Source organism: Lissotriton helveticus, chromosome 12, assembly GCF_964261635.1.
Source record: "Lissotriton helveticus chromosome 12, aLisHel1.1, whole genome shotgun sequence".
NCBI classification, from domain to species: Eukaryota; Metazoa; Chordata; class Amphibia; order Caudata; family Salamandridae; genus Lissotriton; species Lissotriton helveticus.
Window position 1 is genome coordinate 626,406,803 of NC_136073.1, and position 12,841 is coordinate 626,419,643.

At 47.2% G+C, this 12,841-nt stretch overlaps 1 protein-coding gene across 2 annotated transcripts in view; it reads left to right on the forward strand.

Moving 5' to 3' along the window:
* The window catches only part of FHOD1 (formin homology 2 domain containing 1), a 1,641,100-nt gene that overhangs the window by 1,067,614 nt on the left and 560,645 nt on the right, over window positions 1-12,841 (forward strand). The gene's annotated exons all lie outside the window — the stretch shown is intronic.

Sequence of the window (12,841 nt, forward strand, 5' to 3'; positions counted from 1 at the left end):
AATAATCTACTCCATCTAAATATAATGCTCTTGACCCATTCAATGCTTTCAAATTATGTGATCCTGGGCAAATAATTTTATTCACTAAGCCACCATTTTCTTCTTTATCACATGAGAGCATCTTCAAATATGTGAGTTCAACATTTCTGCTTTACAAAAAAACCTTTGTTTGATTTAGTACACTAAATCTGTGCTCCATATATAATATGTCTAGCCACATGTAGGATCACATGAATGCTGACTTACCTCTTACTTCATTAAATGCAGTGTCATCAGGGTGGGGGCAGGAATGTTTCTCAAATAATGTTTAAAAACTATAAATTGTAATAAATACATACCTGAAGCATGAAGCAGTAGCACACTTATTTGCAATCAGCAGATTTCCCATTGAAATGGCCACATTTCCCTCTGACATGTGGTTTTACTGATAAAACTATGTAGTATATAATGCTTAGAAATTGCACATCTGTAAGAAAGTGAGTTTCTGTTGCAGTACCCCCCACTTTTTGCCTGATGCACTTTTCCTTGGTGTGCCTTGGGTCCCTGCCAATTCGGCACCCAGGGCTTGTGTTTGTTCCCTAAAAACTGTACTAGAGCCTAAACCCAATTGGCATCTCTGGCCACATGTCAGCCCCTAGTAAATGGTACCCTAGGTACCCAGGGCATTGTGACCGGAGAAGACCCCTAAGGGCTGCAGCACTTATTGTGCCGCCCTTAGGGGCCCTGTACCCTGACACACACATACACATATTCTTCGCAGGCTGAGTGTCCTGGTGCAGATCTAAACAAAGATTCGACATGGCACACATCCCTGTGTGCCATGGCCACAAACCCACTGCCCTGGCATACATCAGCCACCCCTCTAGCTGGGTACCCTATGCCAGTGGTGTGGGCACAGGTGCATGAGCCCTGTGCCCCTACAGTACCCAGGGCCATTCCTGGGCACTGTAAGTGCAGTGATGCCGTTATGAGTATATGGTGCTGGGAGGTTGTCATTACGAACTCCACAGCACCATAATGGCTACACTGAAGACTGACCAGTTTGATATCAAACTTCTCAGCACATTAAACCCACACTGATGCCATTGTGGGATTTAATGTAAAATGCACTACAGAGGGCCTCTTAGAGATGCCCTCTGAAACCTAACCTACAATCCACGTCTTGTCTGAGAGGCTGCCTAGGCTGCCACACAGCAGACATGTTGCTGGACCCCTGGGTGGAGCGCCCCGCTCTCCTGGGCCTGCAACAATGCACATCCTAGGACGAGGTGCCAAGCCTCCTCCCCCAGGATGGGCAGGGGAAGCATCAAAGGCATTCCGCCTTTGTGAGCTTCTCCAGACCACTTGCTGTACTCAGCAACTGGCCCCCACCAGTTCTGACCTCCACTCTGGCGGGAAGACTGGCGGGAAACCCTACATCAGGAAGGGGGGGTGTGCTAGCCTGTGCCAACTCCACCCCTCAGGTGGGAGAGGCGGGGTGAAGCACGACCCCGGGCTCCGGCCATCTTGAAGATGGGGAGCCCTGACCAATCACAGCTAGGCTCCTGCCCCCCTCCCACAGGAGAGGAGCAGGCTAGGGGGTGTACCCACCTCAGGACAGGGACCCATTGGTCCCTGCCCTTGCCCTACCTATAACGCCCCTAAATTTAGTATTTAGGGGCACCCTGAACCTTCCTTCCTTAGATCCAGATTCCGAAACAAGAAAGAACAACAAGGAACAAGAAGATCTGCTGTGCAGCTGCTAAAAAGAGGAAGACACCAACTGATTTGGCCCCAGCCCTACCGGCCTGTCAACCCTCGAACCTGCTCCTGCTAAACCCGGCGTCTCCAGTGGTCAGTAACCTCAAAAACCCCAGAGGACCTGACTGCCTTGTGACTCTGACTACCTGGGTCTCCCACGAGCAGTGGTACTGCTCAAAGCAAGTAACAAGCCCTGGCATCAGCCCGGAACCGCGAACCCTGCACACTCTGCACCCGCCAAGCCTGGCCTGTGCTGGAGTGATTCAAGACCCTAAGGACGTCCCCCCGGCGATTCTGACCTGGAATCCAGTGCCCAAGGACCCTCCTCGACGACGCCTGCAGCCTCAGGACAAAGGACCCCTCCGACCGCGCCCAGCAGGGGGTAAGTTTTTCTGACCTCAAAAGACACCCCTGCGCCCAACGGCCCCCTGTGCCCAACTCCTGGGTGCCTACCTATCCTCCAAGATCCCAACTTACCCCTCGATGTGTTGGTTGCTCCAGAAGATCCTCCGTCCCCGAGCCTGCAGCCTTTGTTCACTTTCCAAGATCTCCATTGAATAACATTGAGCGCCCGACGGCTCAAAAGCACCCGGCCCCCAGCCGCCCGAGTGCCTCTGGTAGTGCCACCTTTGTCCTATACTACTTCCCCATTTGCCCTGAGCAAGTGACCAGGAGCCCAGCTCCCACAGCCGCGTGGCCTGCTAGCCAGCAGCCACCAACCGAAGGCCCCCTGCCTCCCATTGGATAACATTGGGCCTAACTACCTATGCACCCGGTTGCCCCTGTGCTGCTGAGGGTGTACCAACTGTACATACCTGACCCTGAGGGACCCCTGAGTCTATGCTCAGAATCTTAACTTCACCAGTCGAGTACTCACCTGATAACTCACTTTCCTTCCATAGGATAACATTGACTGGTTTGACTCGAAAAATCTTCTAAGTGAAGTTTTGAAACTTTAAATATTCATCTAAAATAGCCGAATAACGAATTTCGAAATACTCACCTGTGATAAGGAAAGAAGCCATTGCTGTACCTTGTAGCCCAGTACTGAACCGCAAAAGTAATCATAACCGTGTTTACTAGTTACCTAAATTTCTTCCATAGGAAAACATTGACTGTTTTCTGTGAAATTTCTTCTATTTTTGCAAACTACAAATATTCCTTAAAAATCGTACCAACTACTAAAACGTAATTACTTACCTGTCTTATGTAGAGACCCCAGTGATGAACCTAGGAGTCCAGTACTGGATTACAAAAGTAACGGGAACCTACTTTACCTGTGACTTGAATTTCCTTCCATAGGATAACATTGCTAGTTTTTCACTGAGAAGTTTCTAAGTGTCAACTTTTAATGTACCTTTATAATCTTTAAAAATCGTTGCAATAACCAAAACGTTTTTACTAAACTGTTTTCAGCTTAGACCCCAGGACTGAATCTAGGATCCAGTCCTGGAGTTTAAAAAGTAATCTATAAAGTTATCAGCTGCATTTATGTAGGAAAACCCATTGAGCTTAATGTTAAATTGTGTTTAGAATTGTGTTGCCTCTTGCAACCGCTGTACCTATTGTGTTTACAAAGTTATTGCCTTTCTGCAAAATAACTACATGAGATCACTCATGTTGAGAAAAGTATATCTTGATACCTGTTGGTTCTAAGATAAAACAACAATATCTTTTGATATAAAACAATTGGCCTAGAGTTCAGTTCTTGAGTCTGTGAAACATTTTGCTGACTGTGTACAACAAATGCTTTGCACAACCTTCTGATATTGCCTTACTGCTCGAGCAAGCTACCACTTTGAAGAGTAAGGTTATATCTAACTTTAACCTCTGCCATACCTCTGGAAATTGAGGACTCAATACACACTGTACCTTACTTTGGTCCAGTATATATATAGAGCCACTTTCTTACAACATTACCAAGTAAAGTTTTCGGATTTGTTTTTCTCCTATTAAAATGTCTGCTTGCATCACACTTCTTAATTACCCCAATAAAAAATTGTAGTTCCTGAAGGAAAAAAAGTAAACACCATTTTCCAGAATAAGTTAAGAAACAATTCATAAAAAGACAGGCTGACATTTGACCTCTGCTCCTGAACAGACAGCAAATGTATCAAGTTAAAAACAAGATTTAAAGGTGTGTTTATTGCTCATTCACTTTCTGAACGAGCAGTAAACCTATTCCTTCCAGCTTAAGTTAACTAGCCACAATGGATGAGTACGTGCAGAAAATAGCTTGACCTGATAAAATTTGTCTCGCTATAGCGAGTGGGCGAGTATATTTTTCATGGCCTGTATGCATTACCCAACGAGGTAGCACTTACTAATTAGCCCGTAGAAAGTACTCCACTTGGGTAGAGGTGTTGCAGAAAACGGTGGCCTCTTCTTGGATAAACACGCAGGGCAGGATTGATTCTGGCAAAATACTCGTTTCACATAAATGAAACCTCAACGGTAAGCACTTACAGATATAAACAAAGCAGGTGCCTGTGATGAAGCTCCACTTGTGTAAAGTACTAATCATCCTAACTCTGTGTGCATGGCCAAGGCAAAGAAAGTGTGTTTTCTCTGCATTTCCACAGTGAAAAGTTATCTGTAATCTGTGATAGAGGTGTTTGCATGCTTGCTTTTTTCTAGGGCAACATCTCACATAGTAGCTGACGAGCTGACGAGGGGGTTCTTTATTGTCATCTGCTGCTGAGAGCAGAGTCCATGGTTCTCCCTTAGCCCAAAATCCATAGCACCACTCAAACACCCGCATACAGACACACGGGCACTCACACACCCACTCACAGACGCACACAGCCACTCTCACACCAACTCACAGACCCACACAGGCACTCAGACACCTACTCTCAAAGGTTACAGGTATCAGGTAGGAAATACAATTTAAAAAAACCTTAGAAATTCACTGAAAAAAAGCAAAGGTTACAGGAGCGTTATATTAGGAAATAAAATATTAAAAAACGTATACAAATTCACTGAGAAAACCTAGGGTTACAGGGCCATTATAGTTAGGCTCAAACTTCAGTCGTACAAACCCAAAGAAATTCAGCAGTTATAGCTTACACCCCATAAGGCACTACTTATGACCTCACATATTAATACATCACTCATGACATGGTCCGCTCACAACTGAGACAGTAACCCATACAGCTACTCACACACCACTTAGTCACCCATACAGCCTCTCAACACAGCCACTCACACAACCACTACTCATCCACCCACTCCCTCACCTATACAGCCACTCGAACTTCCAGTCACAGACACATATACACCCACTCACACACCTATACAGCTGCTCACACTGAGATAGTCACCCATACAGATACTCACACACCTACTTAGCCACCCATACAGCCTCTCAATACAGTCACTCACTCACCCATAAAGCCACTCACACACCAACTAAGTTAACGAAACACCCACTCAAACATCAACCTAGTCACCCATACAGCCACTTACACACCTAATCTTGACGAAGCTGAGGAAGACTAAGTAGTGAAAGGCTACACTGAGTTTGAGAGGGGAAGAAGTAACTGGGACAGTGTCTGCTATATACAGCATGCAGCACAGAAAGGGTGCAAGAAACAACAGATGGTGGGTGGGGGTAAGCAGCAGGTATGGGAAAGCAAAAAGGACAAGCAAAGATGGGTGGTCCAAGCACAGGGAGAGGGATGGCGAGAGGAACACAGAAGGTAGGGGATGGTACACAAGGGAACCAGCTGAGAAAAAAAGCTCTGAACTACACAGCGTTAATGTAAAAAAAATAAAGGGGGGGGGGGGCACAAAGAGGAAGGCAAACATTTGTCTTAAAAAATAGTACTTCAAGCACAGCATGATCAGCGGAAGGACTGTAATCAAGCTGAAGCAATCAGTACTTGGTCCATGCTCGAGCCAAATGGAGAGGAATTGAAGCCAGCAGTCACTGCCCAATTAGGAGGTAGAAAATAAGAGTGACAAATGATAAGCAATAGGTGGGCTGTAAGCTCCTTGTTGGATACAATCTGTTTTGTACGCGAGAGCGCATTCTCATTTTTAGGCAAGACCTAAGAATGGCGGCTATATCTGTCATATATATTTATTTTAAAACTGATATTTGGGTGGAAATTAGTGCAGCTATCTAAAACCCTAATCCTTAAGATTAGTGTAACCTGGTTGTTGTCTGGAACTGTAAAGTCTCTGTTAAAGGAATAACTAGACTACAAACTTTGTCTAGCTATGATATTAATGCCCTGGGATTGCTTATATTTGTACCTGACCAGGAGATTTTCAATGTTAGTATAAGATTAAGACACAGCTTACGAGGCACAGGATGAAAAAACAAAGTGGAACGTATGTTACCCAGTAGGCTTTTACACATGGTCTAGCGAACTTGTTTTGAAAAGTGCTCAAAATTGACACCTTTTCTTGATTCCCGTGAGCCTGCAACACTGTTTGGTAGGGTCAGGCTGAGACAGTACACCATAAAACTACTGGAATATTTATTAAGTAATCTTTTGGAACCTGTGTTTTTTTTGCAACTGTAATTGAAGAATGAGATGTAAAATTTGCCATATAACCCTATATATTTAACATTTACCCGGGGAGAACCTCTGGAACCACACTGGAGAAGGCAGTAAGGCTTGATTGCTGCAGGTGCTCACTAGCTGTAGTTTCGGGGAAATGTTACCCCAACACTTTGAGATTTTACCGTCCACCACTAGTTCCTATATTGATCCTCTGACTGAAATGCATGTTATATAGAGGGCTGATTAATCGCTGCTGAGTGTCACGTCATTTTATTTCAACTGCTCTTGCCCCAGTATTGGAGCTTTCATAGATTCCCATGCTTTTGTATCATTCCCCGTCGTCGGGATGGGAGTCTTGGTAATAAAAAATACCATAGTAGTAGGTACAAAAGAGAAAGGAAAGGCCTAGGCCTCATTCCCTTTTGTAACATATCAGCCTCTTTTTGTAAAAGAGACCAAATTTTAGGCATTTGCCAATCAGAAGAGCCTCACCCCTGGAACCTTCCTGAAGGAACCTCAGAGCCTCAGATTTTCTACCGCACGTTGTGCTAGGGAGTCTCCATTGAGCTCTGCTCTATTTTCAACACTCAAGTAGATTTCTACAGTTTTTTCTTCAGGATTTCTTCAGTTTTACTTCAGAAATCTCTCCTTTTCATCAGGATGTCTGAAGTTGAGAAAAAGAAAGCCCTTTTCAAGCCCTGTTCCACATGTGGAAAGAAAAGGCTGTTTGTGGAGGACAAACACAAAGATTGCATTTACTGCCTTTATCCGGATCACAAGGCAGAGGACTGCAAAATTTGCCGCACTCTCTCCACCAAGACCTTGAGAGATCGTGCTGGAAGACTGCTTACATGGCTACAGAGGCAGAAGGAGAGGAAACATGGAGTTTCCAGTGATGAGGAGGAATCGTCTTCATTTGCTTCCTCAAAAAGGTCAGTGACAAGGGGTAGAGGTTCCCCATCTTCCTCTGTTGGGCGCCCCTCAAAGGCTTCAAAAAAGACCCCCAGAGAGTCTGATAGCCGGGGTTCAGGAAGTTCCCCCCACCGCAGTGGGAAGGATAAGGCAGAACTGGTTTCGCCTCCTAAGGGTGAGAAGACAGACCCAGCCTTCAAAAAACCCTCCTCACATTCTTCAGAGAGGAGTTCTAAGTCCTCTACGACGAAGACATCGTCGACGGTGGGTCCGTCGACGAAGAAAATGAAGCCCAAAATACAATTGGTCCCGTCGACGGGCTCGTCGGCGGGAGAATCGTCGTCGAAAGCTTAGTCGTTGGAGAAGGTATCATCGACGGCAGCGTCGACTGGAGATGTGCCGACGACATCGTCGCCGAAGACGTCGTCGATGGCTTCATTAACATCGTCGACGAGGAAACCATCATCGTCGACGGCAGTGACGACGAAGGCGTCGACGACGGTATCGACGGCGGTGGTGTCGTCGACGAGTGCATCGACGACGACAATATCTACAACGTCGGCGGGCTCGTCGACGGTGGTGTCGACGACGACATCTGTAATTCCAATATCGTCGGCGAGGATATCTCCGGCGTCGACGGAACCATCGACGATACTGGCTACGGAGAGACGAGTGACGGTTTCTTTACCGAGAATCACTCCTGAGATGACATCCCCGAGAAGGGTGACCCTTTTACCGCCAACTTTGTTGTTGGACCAGGGAGAATCTGAGGAAGACGGACAGGATGCTTATGACTATGCCAATAGCCCGTCTCAGCTACTAATCAAGAGTCAAGAGACAGATTCAGAAGGGGCATATGACCAGGGGGAAGGAGAATATCATCAAATGGCCCACTCTAAGGGCTATGTGCCACAAGACATGACTTTGGTTCCTACAACATTCCTGCATGACCTCCACAAGATGTTGCAGGACTATAAGTCAAAAGCAGAAAGACCAACACCACGTAGGTCTGCTCCTTCGACACCAGTGAGGAACCCCTCATCTGTAGTCACTCCGGTACTTCCGATACAGACGCCACCTCAACCTCAGCGGCCGGTGCCTCAGGCTCCGTCAGAGCCAGCCGATGACCCAGATGGGGATGGTGGTGATGATGAATCATCCAATGATAACCAAGAGTCGGATCATGATGGGGATGAATATGATGACTACATCATCCCAGACCAAGCTTCGCCTCATCAAGACTTGGTAGATTCACCTCCTGCTGACATCGGCAGTTTTCACCAGCTGATGGAACGTGCAGCTGGGAGATTTAAACTGGTAATGCCCGCTCAAACCACGGACTGTTTCTTATATGATTTCAAAGAAACACACCGCAAGACAACAAGGTCGATTCCAATTGTGGATCATTTGTGGGAGGAAGGTTTGAAAGCTATGAAAAACCCAGCGACGGTGGTCCCTGTGCTACCGCGTCTGGACAAAAAGTATAAAGCACCAGATGATGGACCTGCAGCGCTAACGGGCCATCCAAAACCTGACTCTGTCATCTCACAGGCAGCACAGAGGAAGTCGCGGAACCCCTCTGCTCCCTTAACGGCCCCTCCTGACAAGGATGGACGACGACTGGATAACACGGGCAAGCGGTTTTCATCGATGGCTAGCCTGCTAATACGTGCCGCCAATGCTTTGGCGATATTAGGGCGATATGATCGCCAATTATGGTGTGATGTAGCTCCATATCTGCTTCCACCGGGGTCAGTGGCGGAAGCAAAGAAGACTTTACAAGAGGGTGAGGCGGTCTCTATGGAAATTATAGACTGTGCCATGGACATTGCCACGACGTCCTTTCGGGCGTTGGCAGGAGCGGCAGTGTTAAGACGCCAAGGGTGGCTGAAGGCGACTTGGTTTAGACCAGAAATTCAGAACAAGGTCCTTGATCTGCCCTTCGATGGCGAGGCCCTATTCGGGAAATTAATAGAAGATACTCTTCAAGAGATCAAAAAGGACACAGAAACAGCCAGGTCGCTAGGTACCCTCCAGTATCGCAAATCTCCCTTCAGAGGTTCGAGAGGCAGAGGAGGTGGTTATAGAGGTTCATACCAACAACAGCAGCAACGCTATTCTTCAAACAGCTCAGGATACCAGCAAAACCGCCAGTCATACCAGCAAAGGCAGGGCCAATATTCGGGTTACTCGAGGCCTTACAACAAGGGCAAGCAGGCTGCCCGTGGACGAGACACGTCCAAGCGCCAATAGCGGCCTCCTGGCTCTGCCTACTGTTCCCTCCTCCAAGAAATCATCAGTTGGAGGCAGGGTGTCAAAATTCCTTCAAAATTGGTCCAAAATAACATCGGACCGTTGGGTGATCAACATCATAAGGCGAGGACATACTTTGGAATTTATGGAAGTCCCTCCACCCAGGCCCCCGGCAGCCATTCCATCGAAACATCTGCGTCTCCTAAGGCTCGAAGTACAACAAATGCTCCGCTAAGGGGCGATAGAGCCGGTCCCCTCCAAACAACAGGGCCAAGGTTTCTATTCCAGGTTCTTCCTGGTGAGAAAGACGCTGGAGAAATGGCGCCCCATCTTAGACCTCAGGGAGCTAAATACCTATCTCGTCTCCCTATCCTTCTGGATGGTATCCCTACAGGACATATTGAAGATGATCAGCCCGGGGGATTTTATGGCCACGCTCGATCTGGAGGACACGTACTTCCATGTCCCGATTCACCCAGCACACAGAAGGTTCCTACGCTTCACAGTAGCCAAGAGCCATTTTCAGTTCAGGGTTCTGCCGTTCGGTCTTCGCTCTGCCCCAAGGATTTTCACGAAGGTGCTGGCACCGGTGGCAGCATTTCTGTGAAAGAACCACTTCCAGGTCTTCCCTTATCTGGACGATTGGTTACTGAAGGCCCCGTCCAGAAGGTTAGCGCAGGACGCTGTGCAGGCTTGCACCAATCTGTTCCAGAATCTGGGGCTCACTTTGAACAGAGAAAAATCCAGGCTGATGCCCTCAAGAAGAGCACGGTTCCTAGGAGCAGTGTTAGATTCAAGGCTCTCGAGGGCGTTTCCTACTCAAGAGAGGATAGAGAAACTGCAACGGTTGGCACGAAACCTTCGGGGAAAAAGGTGTCTTTCTGTACGCAGCTACAAGTCGCTGCTAGGGGTGATGTCATCATGTATTCCCTTAATTCCACACTGCAGACTGCGGATGCGTCCCCTGCAGGAACAACTGGACCTCCAATGGAAACAAGCGCACGGATCGTTCGAGGACAAGGTGGTTGTCACTCGGGAGATGAAAGAGGCAGTGATTTGGTGGTCGCATCAAGACAATTTGTGCCAAGGTCTATCCTTCGCAAGCGTACCATCGCCTCAAATACTAACGACGGATGCGTCATTGGAGGGATGGGGAGCAGTGATGCAGGATCTGCAGGTCAGCGGCCATTGGTCTCCTCGCGAGCAAAAACTGCATATCAATCTGTTGGAGCTGAGAGCGATCAGGCTAGCTCTTCAAGCCTTTCTTCCGCGACTCCAGGGTTCACAAGTGCTCATCAGGACGGACAACACCACAGATATGCATTATGTGAACAAAGAAGGAGGAACGAGATCACTCCTCTTGTCGCGAGAAGCTCAACAGATATGGGAATGGTCAATTCTTCAGAGAATTTCACTAAAGGCGGAGCACTTACCAGGAGTGCTGAACGAAGGCGCCGACAGACTGAGCAGGTTATCCTCAGTCAGTCACGAGTGGGAACTAAAACAGCAGGTTCTGGATCTACTATTTCAGACATGGGGCACACCGGAGGTGGACCTATTTGCAACGCCAACCAACAAGAAATGCCGGTCATACGCCAGCAGGTTCCACCATCAAGGCTCATTGGGCAATGCCCTGTCGATAGCCTGGACGGGGAGGTTTCTTTATGCGTTTCCACCAATTCCCCTGATTCCACGCCTCATCAGGAAGATGAAGACGGAACCATGCAAAATACTCCTAATAGCTCCAGCATGGCCGAGACAATTTTGGTACACAGAACTATATCTGCTGTCGCTAGTTCCTCCATTCCTGCTGGAGGAGGTTCCGGATCTTCTGACAATGTCCGGAGGACAGGTTTGGCATCCAGACCCAAAATCATTACACCTGACTGCATGGCTCCTGACCAGCGAGAATTCATGAATGTCCCTCTTTCCAAGGAGATCAAGGACATCCTGTCTCAGGCAAGAGCACCTTCAACAAACAAGACATACAGATTAAAATGGAAAAGGTTTTGTATTTGGTGTAAAAAGGAAAAGGTTGATCCTTTTACTTCAAAACCTCATCAACTCCTGCCTTATCTACTCTCGCTAGCAAAGTCTAATCTGACCCATTGTACGATCAAGGTCCATTTGGCGGCAATTTCAAGATTCAGGAGATCTGACTCTGGTCCTTCATTATGGTCTTCAAGAATTGTCAAGCAATTCCTCAAAGGCCTGTTCAGGGTCTATCCACCAGTGAGACCTCCTCCTCCAACTTGGCATTTAAACTTGGTCCTGGCTCAACTGATGAAGGAACCATTTGAGCCGATTCACCGCTCAGACTTGAAATACTTGTCATGGAAATTGGCTCTACTCTTAGCCCTGACATCGGCTAGGCGAGTGGGGGAGTTGCAGGCCCTTACTATCCATGGGCCGTTTTTACAGCTCAAAAGGAACACGGTCATCTTGCGGACGAACCCAAGATTCATTCCTAAAGTTCCTACAGACTTTCACTTAAATGAACCAGTAATTCTAAAGACATTTTTTCCAAACCCAGTCACTCCAGCGGAGAAGACATTGCACACTCTGGATTTACAACAATGTCTAAAATTCTACTTAGACCGTACCAAGGAATTTAGAAAGACTTCGCAATTGTTCATTGCCTTTGGTGGTCCAAGCAAAGGTCTCCCTCTGTCCAAACAGGGGATCTCAAGATGGATTTCGAGTGCTATTCTGCATTGCCACAACATAGCAGGAAAACCTCTGGGGGGCAGGATCCGTGCTCACTCAACGAGATCAGTGGCATCCTCAACAGCCCTCTTTGCGGGGGTACATATAAAGGACATTTGCAGGGCTGCTACCTGGAGCAGCGTGCACACTTTCACTAAGCATTACTGCTTAGAGTCGTTGCAGCAGGATGATGCGGCGGTGGGCCAGGCTGTCCTGAGGAACCTCTTCAAGTGATTGGTGAGCTTTCCTTTCTATCCCACCTTCCATTGGTAACACATTTTGTGATTTAATTTTTTAATGTTATAAGGTACTTATTTACAAAATGTGTTTATGATGGTTTACTGCTTGCTATTCTGATACAAAAGCATGGGAATCTATGAAAGTTCCAATACTGGGGCAAGAAAACAAGTTACTTACCTGTAACTTTGGTTCCCCAGTATTGGTAACTTTCATAGATTCCCATGCGCCCACCCACCTCCCCGGGGAAAGCTCAGCCTTCAGCAAGTAGGGTGTCTAGCACACAACGGCTACGAAAATCTGAGGCTCTGAGGTTCCTTCAGGAAGGTTCCAGGGGTGAGGCTCTTCTGATTGGCTGATGCCTAACATTTGGTCTCTTTTACAAAAAGAGGCTGATATGTTACAAAAGGGAATGAGGCCTAGGCCTTTCCTTTCTCTTTTGTACCTACTACTATGGTATTTTTTATTACCGAGACTCC